Genomic DNA, 24,566 nt, shown 5'->3' on the forward strand with positions numbered 1-24,566 from the left:
TCCAGGAGATCTGTTAGACTCAATTCCTCCACCAGAAATAAGCCAAAACCACAATATTGCCCTTCATATCCAGTCATGCCATCACATTGCCTGTTGTCACAGAGACAATTAGAGTGCGGTAGCTGCTGTTCATGGTGTCCATGTCTTGGCTGGTGACCTGGCCTTTACATTTAGTAGTCCTTTGGTTCATTCTTCTGTAAGGTGTTGGATATGTAGATGTGTTTCTCCCTAAAGGGCTACTATTTTCAGTGGTTTAGCTTTCTAACTCTGTTGGTCACTAATGCCTTCTTCATTCCTGTCACTCAAGCCCACCTCTTTGACTTTCTCTAAGTAAACTGTTATCTGGGTTATTATCACATTCTGTCTTCCCACTCCAAATGGACTACACAGATGTAAAGCTAGGAGTTCACCTGTCCTTTTTTCTTACTTTTCTATGCATACATAAACCATTACAGGAGGGCAGATGGAGTCTGGATACCTTGGTTAAGCTCCACCTGCTCTGCCCCCAACAATTATTGTTTCATTTTCATGACACATACCAGTCATCTAACAAGTTAGAACTGAGCAGACGTAGCCAAGCCCTTGCTTACCTGAGTGATGCTTTCAAGTAGACTTTATCCCATGAAAGTTGTTCATGTGTTCCTGACAAAAAAGAGTAATTAAAAGAGAATTAAGGACAGAGGAGAACCCAATAGATGTCTCTATAATACATATGTATTCAGATGTCACCAGTTAGAGGGAATCTCCTCTAAGGCATATATGGCTCTGTACCAATCCAATCCTTAATAAAGGCAATTCACTAAACAGAAAGAGCTGAATGACTCATTTTTTATCACTGACACAACTATAATTGATTATAATTTTTTCTCCCTGTCATTATCTTTTCTGGAAAGAAAAAATGATCTGAAAATGGCAACTTTGACACAGCACTGCACTTACTCTATTTGAAGGTAGCTGTTATTTAATTTTAAATTGAATATGGAGAAAATGACTACTTTTACTGGGAAATAAATCAAACTATATTTACCTTACAATCAGCATAGAAAATCTGATGTATAAAAATAGCCTACCTGCTTTTTTGTTTGCAATTTTGCTTTGATTCATAGATGCTCACATCCAAAAGTAACAAGAGACCTTGAATTTATGTGAATTATGTGGGAACTTGGTGAATGTCACCCATTCCCTTTCAGTGTGCTCAAAGTAGTAAAATACTAATGAGGCAAAAAGCTATACCTAACAATATATGATATTAGACTGTATCAAATGAAGGTTAAAGAAATGATGAATAAAATATCGTTGAGCTTAATATCTTTATTGTGCCTCCTGAAGCAACCATTGCCAAATACATTTAAATGTGTGCATTACTAACCAGCTGCCTCTCGGGAGCCATGGAGTGTTCCCCTTCTGCACAGGATGCCATTACACATCAACTGCCTGATATGGCACTCGGTCTTTACATCTTGTAACTTTAAAATATAACTGGCCCTATATGAAAAGCTATTTCTGTAATGCCAAGACATTTGTATTCCAATAGAAAGTGCCAGTTCAATACAAAAAGGGCATGTATACCATTATGCACCAGCTGCCTCATCTAGCTGTTTGCAATTGCAAAATATAATAAAGCTCTTTATTAGACATGCAAAAATGAGATTAGAATCTGGACAGTTTTACACTTAAAAGAGTTGCTGTCTTAACAGCAGAGAAGCCATGTACTTCTTAGGATTCCTATCCAGACCACTGACCGGAAAGGTTGATTTTAGAGGTCTCTGCTTGCTTTGAAACATAAATGCTCTCTATTCTGGGGTCTTTATTAGATTTTTTTGTGTGGCCAAGGAAATGAAATGTGCAGAGAGAGAATTAGCACACTAGGAGAGAAGGAAGATAGAAGGGCAAGAAAAGACTTATGATACAGTATCCACCCCTCCCACCTAGAACATCCCTCCTCAAACAACAAAAAACCACGAACCCCAAACATCTCCTTTGCTTAAGTTTGGGGAGGGGTGGGAACAGTAAGAAGGAAGAATGAGTAAAATGGATGTATGGAAGTTCAAAACTGATAGGGAGCAAATGTCAGTGCATTATAAATTATGAAGATGTTACATTGTAACTGTTTGTGCTATTCTAATGCCAAATTTTAGGTCTTACTCCACCATGTGGTGTCATACAGTTTCAGCATCTGGTCATTCCCCACTTTATTACAGCAATTAAGGATATTATCCATAATACATAAATTCATAATTATTTGACGAGAGTACATGAAGTTCAAACAGATGTGGATCTATTTACAATACAGAAATAAACATCATTTTGCAAGAATGCTGTGATTATGTAGGTCTGAGTTGCAGATGTATAAATGGGCACTTACATTTTACTATCAGCTGCTGTATCTTTTCTTTTTGGATGGTGATGAACAATATGTAGGACTTGATCACAAGGAGTACAGTTTCAATATTATTCACATTCTGATAGCAGCTATCATTTAGAAAAGGAAAGATGTGCTACAAGGTGATTTTTGACTAATTTTATTACCAGATTATTATATGCTGTCTTAATGTATGAAGAGGAGTATTTGTATTGTACATATGTGGCAGTAAAACTTCCCTGAACTGACCACTTCAGCATTTCTTGCACAAAGTAATATAGATCAGCACAAAGCTCATAGTCAGGTCAAAGAGTAAAAAAACAGTCTTCCTCAGGTGAGGAAAATAACACCTTCTAGTGAGCATTCATGGGTTTCACCTGGTCAAACACTGAGGCATCACAAAACAAGAAAAAAAATTTGTAAATATTTCAGTACTCAAATTTTAAGCTTGGAAAGAAAGAACATTTAACATGCTCTGCAGCATAAATCTCTGTTACATCAAAATAGATTTAAATTTTTAACAAAAGTTATTGGTTATGTTGTCCTTCGTTGAATTAACCAAGTTAATGTAGCATTAGAGGCTTTTGTTTCTAAGAAATGCAGAAACAAGCGTAATATTTTGGCCTGAATAACTGATCAAGAAAGATTTATGACTGCCTCTACAATGATGATTATTCCCTGCAATTGCTTGAGGAAGATCAGACAAGCACAGGAAGTGACAGAAAGCAATCCAAAATGAAAACTGCCATATTTTGTGCAGCCGTGGTTTTAATATGCTCAATAGGACTGCTTAACTATTATTATGTACAAGGACACAGATACCCAGCATCAGCTATGATTTCATATTCTATTTGTACATGCACAAATATGATATTCTATGTATTTGTAGATGTGTATTAATATTTATATAAATGACATTAGGGGACCAGGATATATGAGCAAGCAGATAAACAGCACTGTTAGAGAAATAACTGCTACACAAAATCCTTCTCAGAATCATTACATAATTTACCAAAAAACATGTATGACTTCGCTAGAAAAAAATCCATACCCCCCAGTAGTTTTTGGGTGGCTATTTCCAAATTTGGAAACGCGAGTTCACATGGTACTGCTTTTGGGACAAAACTACTAATTAGTTCCAATAATATACAACTCAAGTGTTACAGCTCCTGGAGATTAATAGTGCTAGTTATACTTTGTGATTATTACATTTCATCTTCATTTAAGACTTTCAAAAAAATTTCACTCAAGGCATCTATTATTCATAGCTAAAGTGACCTCTCAGAAAATTAATTAAACCACAAAATGGTGGTTTTGCTGAAAAACAACTACAGAGGTTTTTAGCAAAAGAGCTAAAACAACAGAAGCAGAAACTGAGAGAAACCTTTCTCAAAGCAGAATATCATTTAATCTTTCCATCATTAATTCATTCTTTCAAAACATTTCTCAACTGGCATGCAAATAGCAACTCTATCCTCAGCTGTCCTGTGATATCAGCCCACATTGTATGCAAGGTATAATTTCAAAGCAGTTTTTTCATGATTTCTCCTGTGGCACCCTCTCATTTTGGAGAATTTCCTTCTCATACATTGACTCAACTAACTCATTATCCACTCTATCATCTTTTCTTGCCAGTGCAAATTTTGGCAACAATTCGGCTGCTGAAATGTTTAGCCTAATGTCTCTGATGATGACTAGTACTACCAGAGAGCCCCTTTAGCCTCTCATTCAAACATATCTCCTGTGTTGTGATGTATCCCAGCTGCAAGTTCTCCAGAGCTGCTTGTTTAGTACAAAAGGCACAGCACAGCGGCATTCTGCTCATGAGTGATGTTTCCTGAGGCTCCAACTCTGCACACATTAAAACATAAGAATATCTTCATTCCTGTGCTGTGAGAGAGTAAGTCATTCTTACTTATTCTCTTCCTCTCTTCAACCACTTACCACCTTCCTCTCTCAAAATTTGCAGTCTCTTCCACCTCCTTCCTCTCTAACTGCCTGTCACGTCTTTCATTTTATATTTGATTCAGAAACAGAAACCTGAAAACTTGACTAGAGGCAGGCAGATAGAGAAAACAGGGCAGTTGTTAAATGGGAAAAGCCTGTGGTCCCGTAGGCTTTAGCAAAATAGAATAATCAAGCTGATAAGCTGAGATTTATCAGGTTTATGAGGCTTTGTTAACTGAAGTTTATAAAAATACTAATATTCCTCAAATTCCATGAGCAGTTTCCACTCAAATATTGCAACAGAAAAATGGCATTATTTCCTTCTGAGCTGCAGGAAATCCCTGCAGGAACTGTTAGCTTTGTGTTGGCTATCAGGGTTATGTTGAGATTAACAGAGACCAATACTAATTTTTTTCCTCTAGGACAAGTTCAAATCAGTCAGACCAAACTGATAACCAGAAAATGATTTGTTTCAGCAGAAATCAAAAGACAAAAATTAACATTTTTCATTTCTGTAATTAGGGAAGCACTGTTAAAAAGACAAACCTTTCTAAAACTAAGATTGGCAGAACAACTATTTGGCAAATGGGCTTAACAATGAAGCCATCTTTGAGAAGCCTTTTTAAAACAAATCATCACATTTATGTAATTAGTATATATATCCCACAACACACTTGAAGTACCTTAGTCTACTGACCAAAACTTCCCAAACAATTCTAAATTTACAGTATTGATAAGATGAAAATGACCTGAAAAAGATTTTGGTACTTTAATTCAAATAGCCCATCGCAAATGTCTTATCAGCTCTAGTCGCCCTTCTACCACAGACATCAAATTATCCCATCACTGAATTCCCTACTTTCAGTCGATAGAAACTACAGGCTTTCTTCTGTGTCAAAGACAAATCTTTCCAGATCTTGCTAAATTCAAATTATTCATACTCAGTACCTAAACTACATGCTTATTACACAGGGTTTGGGGTCATTCTCTTTGAATGGGCTAGCTTTCTCTTCAAAACATTACAAAAATTATAGGCTCCAAAAAGCTACTCTGTAAAAATGTTTTCCCATGCTGGGGTACTTTTGTTCCTGAATAAAATGAGGAACATGACAGATAACAGCAGAAGGGTACAGTAGAAACTTTTTCACTCCTGATGTTTGACGTTGGATACTACCACCCACAAAGAACTAGAGACAGCACAAAATTACCCAAGGTAATTATTTTTTCAAGTCATTTATGAAAGCTCAGTTTCCAAAATTTAGTATGAACATTATCAGAAAATTTGGATGGAAGCTTTAGGACTTCACGATTCAGATCCACTCCTCTTACCCATTATAAACGTCTGACAAATTACACTGACACATCTGAGTAAGGCTTCAATAGCTGTCACTGAATACATCAGGAAAGATTATCATTACACAAGGACTTAATGACAAAACAGCTGGATATAGAAAAGGGACAAGAAGGCTGGTCTATTGTAAAAGGCACTTTGCTGACGCAAGGCAATTGGCCCACGTTTTGGAAAATTTCTTACACATAAAGGAATAAACGCAAATTCCATTGAGACTGTGTAGGCTCATAATAATGTAGCAAAAATCCCAGCCATGCTGCAGACTGCCGCAGACACTATGGTTTTTATAACACAAAACAGATCTAAACCCAAGCTGGCTAAACAGCAACTCCAAATACACCATGCAGGAATTTTGGCTCGTGCAAATGCCCAGTGTTCTCTGTGTCTTGGCTGCTTGCGTTCAGAGCCATCTGTGCAGCAGGCAGAGAGCCGTATTGCGGCTTGGTGTGCCAGGGCCACGGCAGCTCCAGTGCCAAACTAAGGCAGCTCTCGCAGGCAGTCTGCATGGCTGGCCTGAGCACTGGCTGTGTGTACAATTCTGTATGAGTTGGAATGGAATGGTATAGATTGGATGGTATCTAGATGTATTTCAATATACATGGAGTACATATATGGTGTGTTTAAGCATGCAACCACAAAGCATACATATTTCTATGGTCAAGGAAAGTTTCTCTGTTTTAAGGTCACTTTGGCAACTAAGAAAATCTGCATTATAATTATCATACAGAATATATGCCAGAAATTACAATGTGTGTTTCTTTACTCTGTTAAAAAACGACAAAAACCAAAGCCACAACACCAAAACCAACCAACCAAACAAAAAATGGGCACAACTGCTTGTGAGATATGAGTATCTGAAAATCTCACCATAAACATATAAAATGAAAACCTTACCGCTCTTTCAAGTGCTGTCAGAATTTTGCCTTCCTGAACCGTATAGTTTTGCACTATGGTTGGTAGAATGCAAATATGTTATACAAAAATAACACTAATCATGTGTATTTTAACTGTGTCTGTGATAAATCACAAACTAGGCTAAACTTATATTGGATTTTAATGAGAAACTACTCTGTGCTTTTATGTGTATAATATTTGGAGAAGATGGTTTGTAAATTTGTTTCAGCTATTCTATTCAGCAAAATATTCAGGATTATTAAAGACACTCCTGGTAAATATCTGCATTCAGCCAAGAATCAATAAGCATTAGAATATATTTTTTCATAATCTCTCAGACTATCATTTTTTTCTTGGCCATAGTTCATAGTTCCATAGTTCCATTTCTACCTAGAATTTTTTTTTTTTTTAACAAATGCTGATTATATCAGACACACAGTGAAACAGCTTTTGCAAGTTTATTTGAAATTTTACTTCATACATAGGAAAGTGGTGACTAAATAGTTATTATAACTACCTAATACTTTTGTTAGCTGCTAGAAGCCACACAGAGTGAAAAACAGAGTTGTACCAACCAGTAAGCCTACATGAATATGTCTAATTGTATAGCCACTATACCTACTGGTATTATTACTGACCCTGGCTCTTATTGCCTGTCCCCAGGCAAAGGAGCAGCTCCACAGTTCTGCTAGTTGAGTGGATAATATCTGTCTCTTTACACCATCCCAGGCAGATTATCTCAAACCACCTTTCTTGACTGTTCAAACTGTATTTACTTTTTTTTTCTTTTTTTTTTCTATTGCTGGTTAGACAGTACGTAAGCCATATTTTTGCCTATGGCATTGTGGGAAAGCAAAATTCAGATAGTAGGAAGGTAACAAGCAGTTTGGTGGTGGAGGTGGCAAAGCAAATAGAAGTGAAAACAGAAGCATCTTTAGATGGCACTATTCATTTGTCAGGGGAATTGCTGAAGGTTTGAGTCAGAGGCAAAAGCACAGTGATGAACAGCCTGAAAATGAAGCTGAGGTTCAGGGGAGCAACAGCAGCACCTGTCAGGAGGATGTAAGCTGGCTAACCAGTTAACATTTCGTCTACAGTTCAGGTGCACAGTCTAGGTGAGGGAGAAATTAAGCAAAAAGCCAGCTGTGAGAGTACTGGTTTGTTGACTAGAGGCACTAAAAGAGGTAGGGAAATTAGAGAAAGCTGCTCCTGGAATCAGGAAAGATTACAATGGAATAAAATAAAATAAAATAAAATAAAATAAAATAAAATAAAATAAAATAAAATAAAATAAAATAAAATAAAATATCCCTCGTACCTTTGCATCATTTCCAATATGATGCACCGTTCTCTTAAAAGTCTGCAGGTGAGCTCTAGATTTCTAAATGATAGCCAGGTTGATCCCCTTCTAGTAAAAATTCTCTTTTCACATCTGTTTTTGATTTTTGCCCTTTTTTCTTAAATTTCTAATTAAAAAACTACAATAGAACTATATTTGATATAGATAAAATATGGTCTTGATCTGGAAAATATGACAAATTTTATGCAGTAAGCAGCAGTATACTTTATGACAAAATCCTTCTGCTCAGTATATGGTCTTTCTCAATAAACATGCTGAGCCAATGGTACCCGTAAAATAACATCTGCATTATTTCTGCTGCTCTTGATAAATACTGACAAGTGTATTTATTTAAAGCATTACATGTTTAAGTAGCCTACCCATAAGCAGGTGCTGCAGATGACTTCACTGCTCACTGTTCTAAACGGTAGAGCACTAAGTTATAAATATTTTCTATCTATGCTCATCCAAGGGTATATAAACTGAATAAAATCTGTGATGTTCAGGGCCAGACAGTCACAGGGGATAGACTAGTTACAACTCTGGACCTAACAATCTTTAATTTTCTATAGATTTGTGTCACATGGTTACTGACTTTGGTGTCTCAGAAAGGCATCAGCTATGAATGAAGCTTTTCCCTGGGTTACGTCTTTATAGAAGGGCGTGCTGTTCATTTTTGGGGATTATCTCTTATCTGTTAACACTGTGTCCTCAAGTTGCAACATTTCCTTTACTCAGCTGTCCAATTCAACAAAATGTTAGAGTCGTTTCCAAGATCTTGGCAATCCTGAAAAATGTTGAATTTCTCCAGTGAGTTCAAAAGATAAAGAGCTTCACAAGCATGCTTAAAAATGTACAGAGATCATATTGTCTTTGTGTGTCGACAAATGAAAGCTAAGTGCATGCACAAACACACACACTCTGAATGAAAAGCCACCCTCAAAATCCCACAGTGCTTAAAATTTATTCTTGCAGTAATATTTGGACGGAATCACTGATGAACAGCATTTAAAATCTGAAAACTGGCTACAGGCAAAATCTTTCATCTTAATTTTTAATAATAAAAATAATGTAGAGGGAAAATGCTCGTTGGAAAAGAATAATCTGATCAATTGCTTTCATGGCACTGAAGTGAAATTTAGTATTCAGTAAACTTGAGAAACCTATCTACTGCCTTGCATGTTCCCTGTCAGCCTGACACCTCTCAGTGTCACCACACAATAAGACACTGTTTTACTACTCGTCATATCACAGCTGAGTGTCTTAGACCAAACCCTGCATCTAAGGAGCCTTTCAGACTGTAACAATCAGGTCGGCCTTGTTGGAGGCAGCTGCTGCAAGAGTGGCACCACCAGCAGCACCCACAAGTGGAGCCAAGGGCAGTGGCGAGGCTCTGATGAGCTTGCAAAGCAGTGATGTGGCAAGAATGGGCCAGCGTGGGTGATGCTGTTTGCAGTGCAGTTTTGGGAGCATGGTGACAAGGTGTTGGTCAGCTGGCAGGACTGGGCAAGGTGCCTCAGAGGCCGCTGGTGCTACTGTCTGTGGTTGCTGCTCTCAGTTTGTGTAGCTCCGCTGCCAGTTCTGCTGGGGCTTTGCCTAATGTGCAGGCTGCTCCTGTGATGCACTGCCAGATTGGAAAGCTTAAGCTGGGGACTGTGGGTAGACGTGGCCACTGTCACAGCAGTTCGTGAAGAAAGGCACACCGGGGCCTTCCATGGCTGCTGGGGACCAAGCAGGGCCATGTGGAGATGGTGCAGTGAAGGTCTCAGCAAGCTGCAAGCCGTGTTCTCGGGTGCTGACTGACGCTAATGGCATTGGCACAGCAGAGGTTCTGCCCATGGCCTGGATGTAGTGCTGCAAAGATGGCCTGAGGTGTCTTCCATGGGAGGTGTGCCCTGTTCAGGGGACTGAGCTGCCAAATGAAGGAGTAGTAGGGAGGGCTGAGAAACTGCACAGCATCAGGAAGGTTGAAGAGGATAGCGGCAGATTCTTTCCAGAAAAGCTGCACAGGCAAGATCCTGAACCATGCAAGGCAAAGAAAGAGCCATAGCAGTTGGTGACCATGGTCAAACAGATGGAGGAGGAAGGCTGTGACTTCTGGCAACAGGAGAAAGGCTCCTGCTCTATCAGCAGATGTGCAGCTTGAGCACAGGTGTAGTGCTCTGTGCACTGGTAAAGGATGAATAAGACCCATTGAGGAGTTCATCAGAGCTAACTGAGCCTGAAAAGAGGTAAAAAGCATGTGGTAGTTATGAGACTCCTTCCCTGTGGGAGATGAAGGCAACTACCTGTCAACCTGACCTGTCTGGCCCTTGGACTTTTACCCCCTGCTGCTTTTTCATGTGAAGCCCCCAGTGCTACCAAGGGTAACACAAAGTGTATCAAGAGAGCTTCACAGCTCACAGGATGATGCAGAAGGGAATCAGGTGATGTCTCTGTCCTTCCAGTAAAGGGGAAATGCTCCAGCCAAGGTGGACTCATTCAATAGGTCAACACATGCCTGGTGTTGCAAGCAGGGCTTTGGCTTCTATGACCACAAGACTCTTTTTGAGCAATAAGGGCTGTTGTATAGGGGAAAATATCTGACAGTGGGACAGGAGTGTCTTTACAAACAAACTTGCTAATCTAGTGAGGAGTACTTTAACCTTTGTAGGTAGGGTAGCGTTGCCATAACCTGAAGAGCACGAGGGGCAAAACAGATGTGTCTTGGCAGCAACATTACAGGGCTGCTCCTACACTTGGAGAGATGTGGGATATGACTCAGGGCCCATGTCAAATGCCAGTACACAAATGGATGTAGTACAGAGAACAAGCAGGAGGAATCAGAAGTCCAAGTAAAAATGCAGAGGTATAATGCCTTTGGGATTATGGAGACGGTGGGATGACTCTCTAAACTGGAGTGCTACAGTGGATGGACCGAGGTGGGAAGGCAAGGAAGAGGTTGTGCTTTCTGTCAAGGAGTGGTAGCTCAAATGGAAAAAACTTTGCCTTGAAGCTAGAGACACATCAGTAGAGAACTAGTAGGCAGGAGTTAAGGATCAGAAGACAGACTAGCACAGGTGATTGATCAGGTGTCTGCTAGAGACCATGTGATCCAGAAGAGGAGGTAGATGAAGCCTTCTTTAGACAGCTGGAGAAAACCTCACAGTCACAGGCCCTGGTACTCATGGGAGGCTTTAATCACCTGTGCCTGCTAGAAGGGCACTACAGCTGGTGCAAGCAACAAAAAAAACTTCCAGAATGTCTTGAAGACAATTTTTGATACAGGTGATCAGTCTAGTGACTAGAGAAGGTGCTCTGTTGGACCTGCTACTCACAAACAAGGAAGAAACAGTGAATAATGTCAAGGGCAGGCTTGGCTGCCATAACCATGAGACTAAAGTTCTGAGAGGTATAAGCAAGACAAACAGCAGAATTACAACCCTAAACTTCAGAAGCAGATGTTGGTCTATTTATGATCTTATTTGTTACAACCCCATGAGAAGTTGTCCTAGAAGGAAGAGACTAGGAGACCTCATTGATTTTTTGAAGGAGAGCATCCTGAGAGCACAAGGATTAATTTTACATAAGTTAAGCAATGGGCTTAGTTCCAAATCTGTTACTTGAAATTTGGTGGATACTATTCTATTAGCAACTGTGTTCAGAACTGGATATTAATAACCATTTATTTACAAAACTTCTAGGCTAGAGTGCCTTCTTTCTGCATGTGTGAGATGAAAATTAACAGAGGATACAAAAAGTTCTATTTTCAAAACTGTGCTAATGTTCAAATAAAACCTCAATCTCTTTCATCCTCTCCCAGGCAAGCTATTCCTTTATCAGAGTTCAAAGCCTTCTGCTAGTGATATTAGGGAAATTAATTCTTTCTTTCGTTGTTATACCCATCATGTAGTATAATATGTGTCCTACTTTAAATTTCTTGAGATCATATCAAAACATCTGAGAACATGTAAATTTAACAGTACAAATGGAAGTCTGAAGCAAAAGAGAGTAAACAGTCACAGATATATGGTAAGCTTAGCAGCTGTCTGAATTTTACATTTAAAAAATAGATTTGGTTTATATTATTTGTGACCTGATTTTTATGTTAACAAGCCCTCTTTCCTTCTTGTTTTGTTTTTATGCTGCAAGTTTGAGGTGGTTTTGGCTTCTCAGGATCTAACAATTTAATCTTTAGTGTGATAAAGGTGTTTTCGTACAATGCATAATAATTCCAGTTCTAATACTGTCCCTCGAAGTCTTTATCTCCAATTATTTTGAAGACAATAGCATTTATTTCTGTAACTCCATTCCTACAGTTTAAATATCTTAACAGTGCTGACACTTGATCTCCTGAAAGATTTTACTATAGGCTAGAATAAGACACATTTACATCTGACTATTTGGGAAAAAAGATCTACATAAAAGAATTTAATACATTCCTATAACTGAGGCGCACTTATCTCAAGCAGACATCATCTTTAACTTCATTTTCCCTTCAATAAAGGTATCATTAGTAAACTCGAAGATATTATAACCTAGCACTCCCATTACTGCTTTTTTCCCCCCACTTTTACAGTCTGAGAAAGCAGACATAACAGCCCAGGCAGAGCACTGCTCCAGATATCTGATAGCCAAAGACCTGACATCCAGGATCTCTTATCCAGCATGAAATCAGGTCTAATGCTTAAAGTCTCTTCCACATATACTGAAGCAACTGTTACAAGCAAAATTAGCCTTTTGGAGAATTCTAACTGCAAATTGTCTCTGTATTAAAACTGGAATTATGCAAATCCATAACACATATAAGCAAGAGAAATATGCCTGGAAAGATTTGCAATCTCCAAAACTGTGGTGTGTTTCTTAAGCTTCACAAGCACAAATGGAAAAGAAAATTTTAAAACAAACAAACAAACAAAAACAAAGAAAAACAACCAACCAACCAAAAAACATAAAAAAAAATTACCCCCCCCCAAATGAAAACAAAAATACTCACAAACATACAAAAAACTCCCTGAAACTGTGTCATATCCATGTTCATTATTTTAAAACATTAATGAGACCTCTGAGTTTACTGTATTTTTTCGTGATTAATACACCTCCTGGCAATCTTCCTGCCACTCTCATTTGTGACCTAATCTTTACGCATATTTCCTGATCATGCAAGCAGCCGTAAGTGATCTGTAAAGCTCCTACTGCCAACAACAATGGTATCTGAATGCTCCAGAGTATCTATATATATATGTATCTTTTCAACTATATATTTTACTTTGTAATCTGCCTCTGCACATTACTTTCTATGTTATTTTACAGGAAGTCTGAACAAGGAAAAAGGCAGGACAAGACTTCTCGACAGAGAGAATACCTTTTATTAAACCAGCAAATGCAGCTGGAACAATCAGACAAGCTTTCAGGAACTCTAATTTTTCCTCAGGTCTAAAATAGATTTAGATTTCAAACCTAGGTACCTACCACAAATCATAGGTGAGCAAGGGTTTAGAGAAATATTTATTATTTAGATATTTGAAACAAAAGATATTTGATATACCTGTGACTGTTAGAAAAGGGACATGGGGACAATGGAAGAGAAAGAGAGAGGGAGGTTGAGACATGACCTCTTAGAGAGGTAGTCCATAAACTGTGAAACATACAGAGATTAATTTGTTTGGGATTCGTTGAGGACTATGACAATGTGTTACAAAACCATTATCTTTACTGTAGGGTTTGGTATCCACTAGAGTTATGATTTTAATCCCAAGTTTACTTTTGTAAGGAGTTTTGGTTCCCTTGAGAATTAGGACCAAGAGATCAGAGATTGAACTGTCTCCTGAGAAATTTCCTCCTCTGGAAGTTGAGTGAGTTTTATTCTTCACTGATTATCTGTCAGGATACATTCCTGTAGATAGCGATGGCTTAGTTTTACCAATATAGTTACTCCGAGATTACTTGGTTCACGAAATAAAGGATGTCGAATTCCTAGAAGTACAGGTATAGAAATGTCACGGTTCTGTTGTAAATGGTATTTACTGTCATCCCTTCACAGTGGCAAGTTTATGCATCTCATGCAAGAATGTCCTGGGTTGTTTCAGTGTCCTTAGGACTGCAAGGATTCAATTCGGATGGTAAATGGGCCTGGAAACTGCTTGGAAGCAGTGATGGAAGGAAGATATTTTAAGATGGATTTATGCAGCCCAATCATTATTTTATATAGACACTTTATGATTAAATATATTGTGCAGCTTTCTACACAGTTATATAATTTCATTACACTTGGGACCACTGTAACCAATCAAAATAACAATGTATGAAAATTAGAGAAATGATTGATCTCATGCAAGTATGAGATTATCTTCAGTGTCAGTGAGGTAGTTTTCAGTCTTCTCTGAAGTTATCAAAATCAGATGAATGACAAGAGTATTCTTGGAATGGAAAGTCTGAGGCATTTGTAATGGTAGGTATGTAAATATTTGATCTAACTCTCTAAATAAAACCTTTTTAAACAGTGATTCAGATGGTGATTGTTATTAGGAATAGATTATTCAATTAATACATTTTAACAAAATCCAATTTGTAACTTGCTATCTTTTCTAAATCACCATCTCAACAAGTGAAATAGCAGTTGATTGAAGCAAAAAAAAGCAAACCACCACACAACACCAAATACAAAAAAAACACCAAAACTACAAAAATCCCTAGGGCTGTGTTTTGTTAAAACAGACCTTTTCTGCTAAAATACAAATTTAAAAAAAGGTCATTGATCAGAAATACAGACTATTTTTTACTAGAAGACAGGCTGTTGCATGAAAAATATAAAAACTTAAAGAAACTTTAAAAAGTTTATTTATAAACCTTTAAAATGTCTATTTTGCATTTGCCATTTTCAGACAAAACTGAAAATTTTGTTTAAAGGGTAGGTCATTAATACTATTTGTTATAAATATTGCTGACATTTTACATCACAGATTTTGTTCTCATTTGCTGAAAATTAAATTTAGATCTTAGAAATGAATTTTCAGTCTGTCTAGGATAGACTTATTATAAACAATAAATTAAATTAAACAAATTCTATATAAGAAGAAAGTAAAGCAAATACATAGGTGGGTGCATGCACATGTAAAAAAAAAACCTCTGAAAACCTTTTCTGACCACAGCTATAAAATTCTGCCTTGCAACAGTGATCTGGCATTGGCAGCATATTAGCTTGTTTGAAGAACATGTGTCTTACCATCTCTGTGAAAAATCCGTGTGAATTCAGTCAGCACGTAAGTCCTTCATGCTCAGCAGATACTTTTTCATAGTTTAACAATGAAAACTGCTGAAGCACATGGGCCATTTTTAACAGAGTGATTGAGCCCACATTAGTCTAAAACTGGAAAGACAGCATTGAAGTTCCCCGTAACAACTGTTCTTGGTCTGTGGAGATGGAATTAAAACATAAAAATAGTCTCTAAATAATTTCTTTGCCTGTATCGAGGAAGAAATGGCAGACTGTGGAGAAATCAGCATTAATTAGGACACAGAAGGAATGACAAAGAAGAATCTAATGTCATTTTAGATGCTATGACGTGGTGCTATTCAGATGCTCTTGATACTGAGCTACCATTTCAGAAGAGCATGTCTCCTGTAGATCTTGCATTACATCTACCAGTCTCACACTGATATGTCAGATGCTGCCAATGTCTAAGAAGATATGTTTAGACAACTGAAAATCTCCCAGAATCTGACAAAAAGAGAAACCAGAAGAACAAGGAAGAAGTTCTAGAAATGGGAGGAAAGGCACAGAAATTGAAATTTTTGAAACTGTTTCCAGTTATTTCAGAGTGCACTAAGAACAGACAAAAAGTTGAAGTGCAGTGACAAATACTGGGAAACTGAAGGGGTTAACTGGAAGGTGGGGTAAAAGACAGAAGGCTATTGGCACGGAATAAAAAAAAAATAAAATGAAAACAGTGGGAAGAAGAGAAGAAGCTCCAGATTTCAGTAACATTCTGGGAGGAGGAAAAGGATTGTGATTAGGAACCTGCAAGGAAAAAAAAAAAAAAAGAGAGAACCAAGAACATGCTGAGCCGTATGCAAGACAGAGGGAAGCTAAGGAGCTTGAGATTAACAAGATGGATAAGATACGAGGAATCAAAGGTCTGAACTGTAGAACAAATTTGGGAATCAGGCAGCAATATGTAGGGGAGTTTCATAGTGGAATTTGAAAACAGTGGGAGACTGACAATGCGAATTATGTGTTGGGAGATGTGAGTTGAGGAGAGACAAATTTAAGAGAATACAAAATGTCAAGCTTGAAGCAGCTATGCATAAGGGTCTGAGGGACACAGATGTGCCTCCCTCTGTGACTTGGAGTGGAGCGCAGGTGTTCCTAAGCCTTAGCACTTTCCTGCTGTACAAAATCATATGCAAATTACATTTTTAGGGAATATGGTCTTCTAAAAGAGGTATCCTTACAGGAGAATAAAAGTACTACTGCTCTCAATTTCTCCCTTAGCTAATGTAGCAGACCTCAAGATCACAGTGTTGTTAATAAACCATAAGACCAGATCAGGACAATGACGGAACTAAACTCAGTCTTTTTTCAGCAGTGCTCAAAACCAGGTACCTCTGAAGAAGCATAAAAGCAGGATAAAAAGGCATCAAAATCTTCCTGGAATAATCTTCCTGGTTTTCCCAGTTTGCAGTTCAGTGACTTCCTGAACAACAGATAGTGTATTCACATTAAATAGCCTTCCAGATTCCATGAACTTGTCCAACTACCCCTTGAGCTTATGTAAGGTATTAGCAGTCACAGAATTGTAAAATCCAGAAGTTCCACAACTGAATTACACTGACAATGAACTATTTTTATCTGTTTTTCCCTAATTCTCGTAGTGGAAGAGGCAGTGAGGAGCCCATACCTATACACTGTCTCCATGCCCTTTCTGATTTTATGCATCTCTGTCCCATCTACTCTCAGTTGTTTCACTTTCAGCCTGTAGACCTTTCCAGGACTTCCTTGTGCTGAGGCCATTCCATGTCTTTGATTATCCTGGTTGTTCTGTGAAGACTTTCTAGCTCTACTTTTATAATTTTTTACTAGACTGGAGACCCATCTAGCCACAGTAGTCACAATGCAGGTCAACCATGGGTTTATCAATGGTATAATAGTGCTTTCTGTTTTACTCCTTGCTTCCTTCTTAAAAATTGCTAATAATCTCTTTATTTTCTAGACCACTACCGAGCACAGAGATGAACTTTTCATAAAATATCTATATATCCAGAAGTTCTAGTTCCTGAAACACAACAATAGTCAGAGGTCATAATTTATATTTAACAGCTTTTTCATGTGTCATTTACAACGTATTGAGAAGACATTGAAATAGCACAGAAAGCTTACTCAGTGTATAAGTTCCCTCCATAATCTTTCATAGTTTACTCTTATCTTTGCCACCTTGAATACTAAAGTATCATTAAAAAATTACTCACATTATCCTTCAGTATCTTCTATCAAATTATTTTGGCAAATGCTGGAAAAACAGGTCACAGCAGGAACTGTGTGTTCATTTTTAAAACCAATTTTTTAGGTCAACTTTTCTACTGTGCATTTAAAACAAACAAACAAACGATGAACAAAAACCTGTTTATGCTCATTCAAGAAAAGAGCTAGGCACATTCATCCCAGAAAGTTGCAGGACAGCAGAGGGGCATCTGGACAACCCCAGCCCCGGGGATGGGGCACCTCCCTGGAGACGAGGACAGGATGAGGCTGGGCTGGAGTGTGGGCCCATGAGTGGGCCTGTCACAGCAGGGCCCGTGGGCAGGCAGGGCAGGGCTGTGGGAAGCCGGAGATCAGCCCTGCTGCAGCATCACTGAGGCAGGGGGTGATGGCCCCAGGGGGCTGACGTGGGGTCCTGGGCCATGGGCAGGATGGGGAGAACCCTGAAGGGCTGGGCAGGGGCAGTCAGGGCTGGCAGTGCCCTCAGGGCCATGACACTAAGCCTCTGAAGGGAGCTGCTAGGCATGACCCAACAAAGCCCGCATCATTTGTGGAATGGCAGCTAGAGGCAAGTGAGACTATTTTAGAGCATTAAGAAAGTGTAATACGTCTAATTTTCGGCAACAGAATGTCTTGTGCTTATTTAATGTCTTATCTCCTACCCAAGCACAGCAGCTCCTGTGCTGAAGGATTAAAATGGTTTCTGTTCAGGAGGCACATATCCTGTATGTATTCCTTGTTCTAAGTATACTGCTAAAACTGACTCCTTTCTTCACCTGGAATTAACAACATATTCTCAGCTTGCTCATATGAAACCCAGTACTCTTCATGTGTTTAAGACCCAATCCAGTGATGATTCTTTCTGTCTTCACAATTTCAACAGTTAGCTACTAGCTCTGAGCTGGTTTGATTGTAGAGAGCTAAATGTTTTTCCTATATGGAGTTCCACATATTTCTTCTGCTCAAAACCAGCAGATAGAGTAAAATAGCAGTACTAGCATTTAAAAAAAAAAGTGTTATCTACAAACTGAATTTCAAAATTACTTGAAACAAAAATACAGCGGTAGGAAGTGTCGGGCAATTTTAGACATGATAGTCACTGCTGCCTCTGTTCTTATTAATTCCCAGTTTTAGATTCCAAAGAATTTAACAACTTATCAAGCTTTAAAAATTTTGATAAAATCTAGCCAATGTCAGTAATGAGGATATTCTACTCAGTCCTGAAGACATTTCAGAAGTTTTTCACTGCATCTGTAGCATAAGAAGTAAAAGGAGAATCTGGAAATCTCACTTGACAAAACTCCAAAACTTGGTCATTTTTTGCCATAAATTTTGTTTCAGTCATTCTTAATTTAACTTACTTTAGCTTACCAAGAAATACAGCTGCTTTTAAAGTGTATATTTCTGAAAATTATTTGTTAAAATAGAGCACTCTTTACCTGATGAAATTAGGAAAGCAGAGCTTGTATAGATTCCTCGTGTTTATATGTTTAAACAGCTTACATATGCCTGTCATAAAATTAAGGAAGATAAATGCATGTCCCTAAAACTGAATACAGAGATCAAGAATTAGAAACCAACTGAAACAATATCCTAATGTTTCTGCAATGATTAATACTTTTTATTATTCAGCTTTAATGATTCTTTCTACATAGGTTGCATTTCTGGAGCCAGTTCTACTCTCCATTATTTTACCCTGAGCTTTAAAGTAAGAAATATTTTGGTTGATGTTATTTGCACAGCACATTTGACATAAATATATATACACAGAGATTTATATTCAAAATAAAGAATGCAAAATTAAGTTATTAAGAAGTTTTGTCTGAAAAGTTCTATTCCAACAGCTAAACCAGAAAACTAAAGAAAAACCCTTTGGTTAAAATACCTCTTTTACTGAAAAGCATTTCAAACCAATATACTAGAAGCACATTTTCTAAAAATTTATTCAATGGAGCAGAATGGCAAAAATGTATAATCACACCACAAGACATATTTCCAAGTACATTTCTGGCACATTCTTAATTACTCAAATTTCGTTATTTATCTTGGGTGAACAGCAGAAGAGATACAATATCAGTTCCTTCATTCCATATATGAGTATGTCTGCATGGAACTAATCTACTAGGTTTTGAAATTAAAAAGTACCACCTTGCCAAAGAATAGACAGGTAAGTAAATACTTTTGAGAACTATTTAAACAAAAGATATGCCAAACATTCACAATAACCTTTGAAGCCTAATGCTTCCTTTGAACAAACTACCTGAATTATGTTTCGTTAACCTCTGAAGATTATCTTCATTCTCTTCAAACAGTCTCCTGCATTTTGTATTTAACATGCAGAATAATGACTACGAAATTGAGCATTTAAGTAGCTTAGTTTATAGCGGTTGTGTATGTGCAAGTAAGTGTGTAGAAGGCCAATGCAAAAGCCATTGATAATATTGACTTATTTTTGAAATATTCCATATACAGTATATTTCGGAATATTTGCAAAAGAAGATATTAACCATGAAATTTCAATTAAGTTCAAAAATATGTCTGGACTATCTGATTTTTAAGAAGTTCTTATTAGAAGAAAATTACTGCATACAACAATGCTGTAATTCAACATTAAGGTCATATTGGAGTGATGTTCACTGTATCATTAATTTACATTTTCAAGGATTTATTCCTTGCAGAGACAGTATATTTGAAAATTCTTGGTTTACTGTATTTAAAAATGAAAATAAAAGCTTATTTTGATCATTTGTGTTTTAAATACTGTTAATATTATTAGTCTAACAAACATAGTTGCCCATAGGTAAACACTTTAACCTGGTATATTATGTAAAAAATCGCTACTTCATGTGTTAGTTTAAGAACCTATCAACAGTTCACAATCAGCAAGTAAATTTACTCTATCCTTAGGCTAAGCACATAGAAATTTCAGAAAGTCCAAACTTTATCAGCATGCCTGGTTTAGATACTATATCCACACAGTTGCATTATTCCCTCCTGTAACTGGCACGTGAAGCTTTGAATACCACTACAGCAACCTCCTTCCTCATTTCTAAGGTGTATAGTATGAGGAGAAAGGATACAGTTAAAGCAGAGCCAATATTGTATTAGACAGCTTAATCTCCCCTCAGAGGTGTTGAAAGGTAAGCTTCGTATTTACCATCAGAATAGTCTAATATTGATAAAAAATCACAATCACTCTTCAGGAAAAGAGAATATTTAATTATGAACTCTTCAGGTAAACAGGATACACGATCTTTTTGAGCTTGAGTTGATAGGCCAACAGTTTGATAGACTCAAATAGATAGACTTGACAGTTCAGGGAAGAATGTGTGTAGTCATGAGGCACTTAAACATCTACAAAACTTATTGAAATATCAATAAGCTTCCCCATGCCAGAGCCCCAAAAAAGTAACCTGCCTCAACAGCTGTTGTCCTACTTTTTTTTTGATTTCTAAATTATGGAGGATCACCAAGATTCTGTATGCTATTTTAATGCAACTTAACACTTTCACTGTACAGTCTCGTCCATTTTCTGTGCACTGATTTATGGATGAGTCAATTAATATTTTTAAACTGAGCCCTAAATAACATTCTAAAGAACAGACATCATAGGTATATGAAATGAACTGTAAAGGATGCTGAAGAATGTTCTTAATGGGGTGGCTGTCAAGTTATTTCTCATTAAAATAAATAAATGAAGTAAAATATTCCCATATATTCCAAATCAAATGTGCAAGATAGAAGGCTGATCCATATTGTTAATTATCTCATTATTTCAGGGCCCAACAGCTAAACATAATGAGGTGAAACCAAGTATGTGAAAATTTTTACTAGATGTTATTTAAAATATTGCTACTGTTAAGCTCAAACTACTTCCAAGGAGATTACTTAAGATTAGGTGACATTCACAGCTCTTCCATAGAAAATAGTCATGTAAAGACACAAATCTAGGCTCTTAGACCTACTAGATTTTCTTCATATCTCCTCTCTGAAATGGCTGAGAATTTGCTAGTGAAAGAAACTTAAGTATCTGCCCACACATAATGTTATTTTTTGTACAATAATTCTCTCTAAGGCAGATGAAACACTCTTTCAAGATTTCATCTATAAGGCAAAACCTCTGCTAAGTATTAAACCAGATGGTGAGATTTTCAATATGTAAAAACACATTGCCAGGTAAATATTTCTTGCTGATACAATGGTTTGTTATAAATTAAAGTCAGATTCCAAGAGCTTTGTTTTTTTTCTTTCCATTAAATGTAATTTGCATCAGGGTTTATTGGCTATTGTTAAATGTTTGCTGAAGCTTAATCTAAAATGAAATAAGCACATCAGAGTATAAAATAATGGTATGGAGAGTAAGTGTGGCACTATAAAGAATAGGAGAGAATAGCTGAGTGTCAGATTGTTTAGAGATTTCTAAAACGATATCTAAGACAACAACATATCATCTGAATTAGTGTAGTGTTTTCTATTAATAGTTGCTACTGAGGCATCTACATAAACCAGCAAAAATCATTATTTAAGTATTAAGAGAAAATAATATAATGTAAATAATAATCAGTTGTGTCTGACCTCTATGGTTTAGATGAACAGAAATGGCTAATGTGTGGATCAGGAAAAACTTTATATTTAACTGGACAATTTTGAGTCTTTTTTTATTTTAAGGCTACAAATGGCATATCCTAAACATTTGTATTCAACAGATTATTATTACAACAAAAAAGAAACATACATTTAAAAGCAAAGCTCACAAAAATAAAGTTTCTGGTATGAAAACTAACAGGTAAAAATTATACCTGTAACAGTAACAAATATAAAAATGAAATTACAGGAAATCCAAATAATTTTTATGGTAAGAGTTACAACCTGACACCCAGATGTTTCTTAAATGTTCAAAGCTGTTACCATACATAAATGTTGAAAAAGGTTTTATCCAGATCACCTTAGTCAAAGCCAAAAACCACACCACAGAAAGCACTGTTTAGTGAAATAATTAAACTAACCACAACTAATAAACAATGAACATTTAACTTTTCCCTCTCACCCTCACCCTCTCCCACATCGGTCAGTTTGGAACCTGGTTTTTACCCATAGAAGTAGTACTCACAGAGGAGGGGTATCTTATACTGCTAAATTCACCTAAACTATTTCTTGCTAAATCGTTTAGGTTTTGTAGGTCCAAACCAACAGCACAGACTGCAGAACAGTACTTTGATAAGCTTGCACCACACATGCCACTTACCAAGTGGCCTTGACCCAGAACCATAGTAACTAATTTTTTTCAGATATTCAGATATACATCCATCCAGATTTCTGCTTGGATAGGCAAGGGAAGGGCAGGGAAGGGAAGGGAAGGGAAGGGAAAGTGGCATATGATGACTGGTTAACAAGTCCAAAGAGTGCTTCTGCATATCAGCAAAAGAGGACAGTCCGGCCAGGAAATTTGTAATGCCCTGAGCCTGTCGTATGGTCCAGGTCGCTCATGTGAAGGCGATGCTGTGCCCCGCTTCTGCCAGCCTGCCTCATCACCATGGCTGTGTGAGCCACTGCACACCTGGATATTCAGTTTAGCCCAGTATTAGTGAGTTACTGGATTTGCTGTACTTTTGACCTGAATGACTGTACTACTGACTTGTATTTGTTGCTGTATTTTTATTTGGAGATAAATTGTTTATTCTTAAAGCTGACACTCTGATGTCTGTTACCATAACCAAAACCTATAGATTGGCAGGGCCACATTAAGCCCTTAATTCTCCTCAGGATCTTCTAGGGAAAGCACAGGAATTCTAATCACTTGAATTTCATTTTCTAAAGATAAATTATGAAATAAATGTTGCCACTGCTTACAGTAAGCTATGCTTCCAACTTTCCTTCTGAAGTCCACAGAAAACACATCATATATTTTTTTAAGACAGAGTAGATAGCACAATGTATAAAACAATTTGAATGTAGCTACAGGTGAAGTCATCCATCTAGAAAAAAGACACATAGACAAGATCTACAGTATAAGTAATATAAATGTGACTTTGAAAAGGTGAGAGTGGAAGGTGTTCATAAATAATTGAAGAGTGGTTCTCAGTGACATGTTCTGGTCAAGACAATTCATACTGTTCATATTGCTACGTAAATAAATGCAGCCTTGGAACAATCTTAAAACAACACAGTGAGAAGCAGGAGTAAGAGTTTATGCAATTTACACATTTATATGTAAATATAGAACCACTGTCACCAGTTCCAGTATTCAGACTTCAAAAGGATGCTAAAATATTCAAAAGAGTTTAGAAAAGAGACAGAATTATTTGAAATATGGAGCAAAAAAAATGACGTGCACTGAAAAGTTTAAAATGTTCAGCACACGTAGTTTATCTAGGAGAAGAAAAATCTGTATACAATCTGTTGGAGGCATTTCTGATACTAAACCCCCCTATATATGTTGAAAAAAAACGTATTACAAGGTGTCATAAGAAAGAAGGTGCAGTTACAAAAGTTTATGTGCTTCCATTTTCTCTTAATAACAACAAAAACAAGGAATACTCTATACCTTGCTTAACCTTGTGTTCTTCCTTACTTAAAACAGTGGAATTTTATCTCTTTTTTTAAAGGGTTTTTCATTCTAGCAAATATTGCACACAATGTGAACATTCTTAAGTTTAGTCCTATAATTTGTTAAAACATAAGAAAAATCAGATAATTATTAATTATTTCTTCTAGGTTTACTTTGCAAGCAATTTTTGTTATAGAAAGTTTTTGAAATGGGAATAAAAACACTAGCCAATTCAGAACATAAGGAAGACCTTCTTTCCGTAAGGATACAAGTTCAGATCAAAGCTCTTAAATGGGTTTCAAACAGGCATCTAAACACTACACAACAAAGGTGATAATTAAAAAAAAAAAAGGTGCTACCTGAAAGACATGAAACACAAATTCCTGAATTTTTCTATGAAATATTATATTCAAAAATATTTTGACATCTTATGTTTTGAATGTGTTTTTTTTAAACCTGTTTGCTAATATATGGTATATAGTATAGTCAGGGTATATAACTTAAGCATTTTGAAAATAATTTTTTATGACTTCCTATTAAAAAAATGAAGACAAGTTTTGATTTATTCAAATATTTATTTTTAGTGGAAAACTCCTGTGATTTTGAGCAAACATATACTTTGTTAGTTGAAATTAAATTGTATGCTTTCAGACATTTGTCATTTCAAGT

The sequence above is a fragment of the Caloenas nicobarica genome, chromosome 2 (genome assembly GCF_036013445.1).
Source record: "Caloenas nicobarica isolate bCalNic1 chromosome 2, bCalNic1.hap1, whole genome shotgun sequence".
Lineage (NCBI taxonomy): Eukaryota > Metazoa > Chordata > Aves > Columbiformes > Columbidae > Caloenas > Caloenas nicobarica.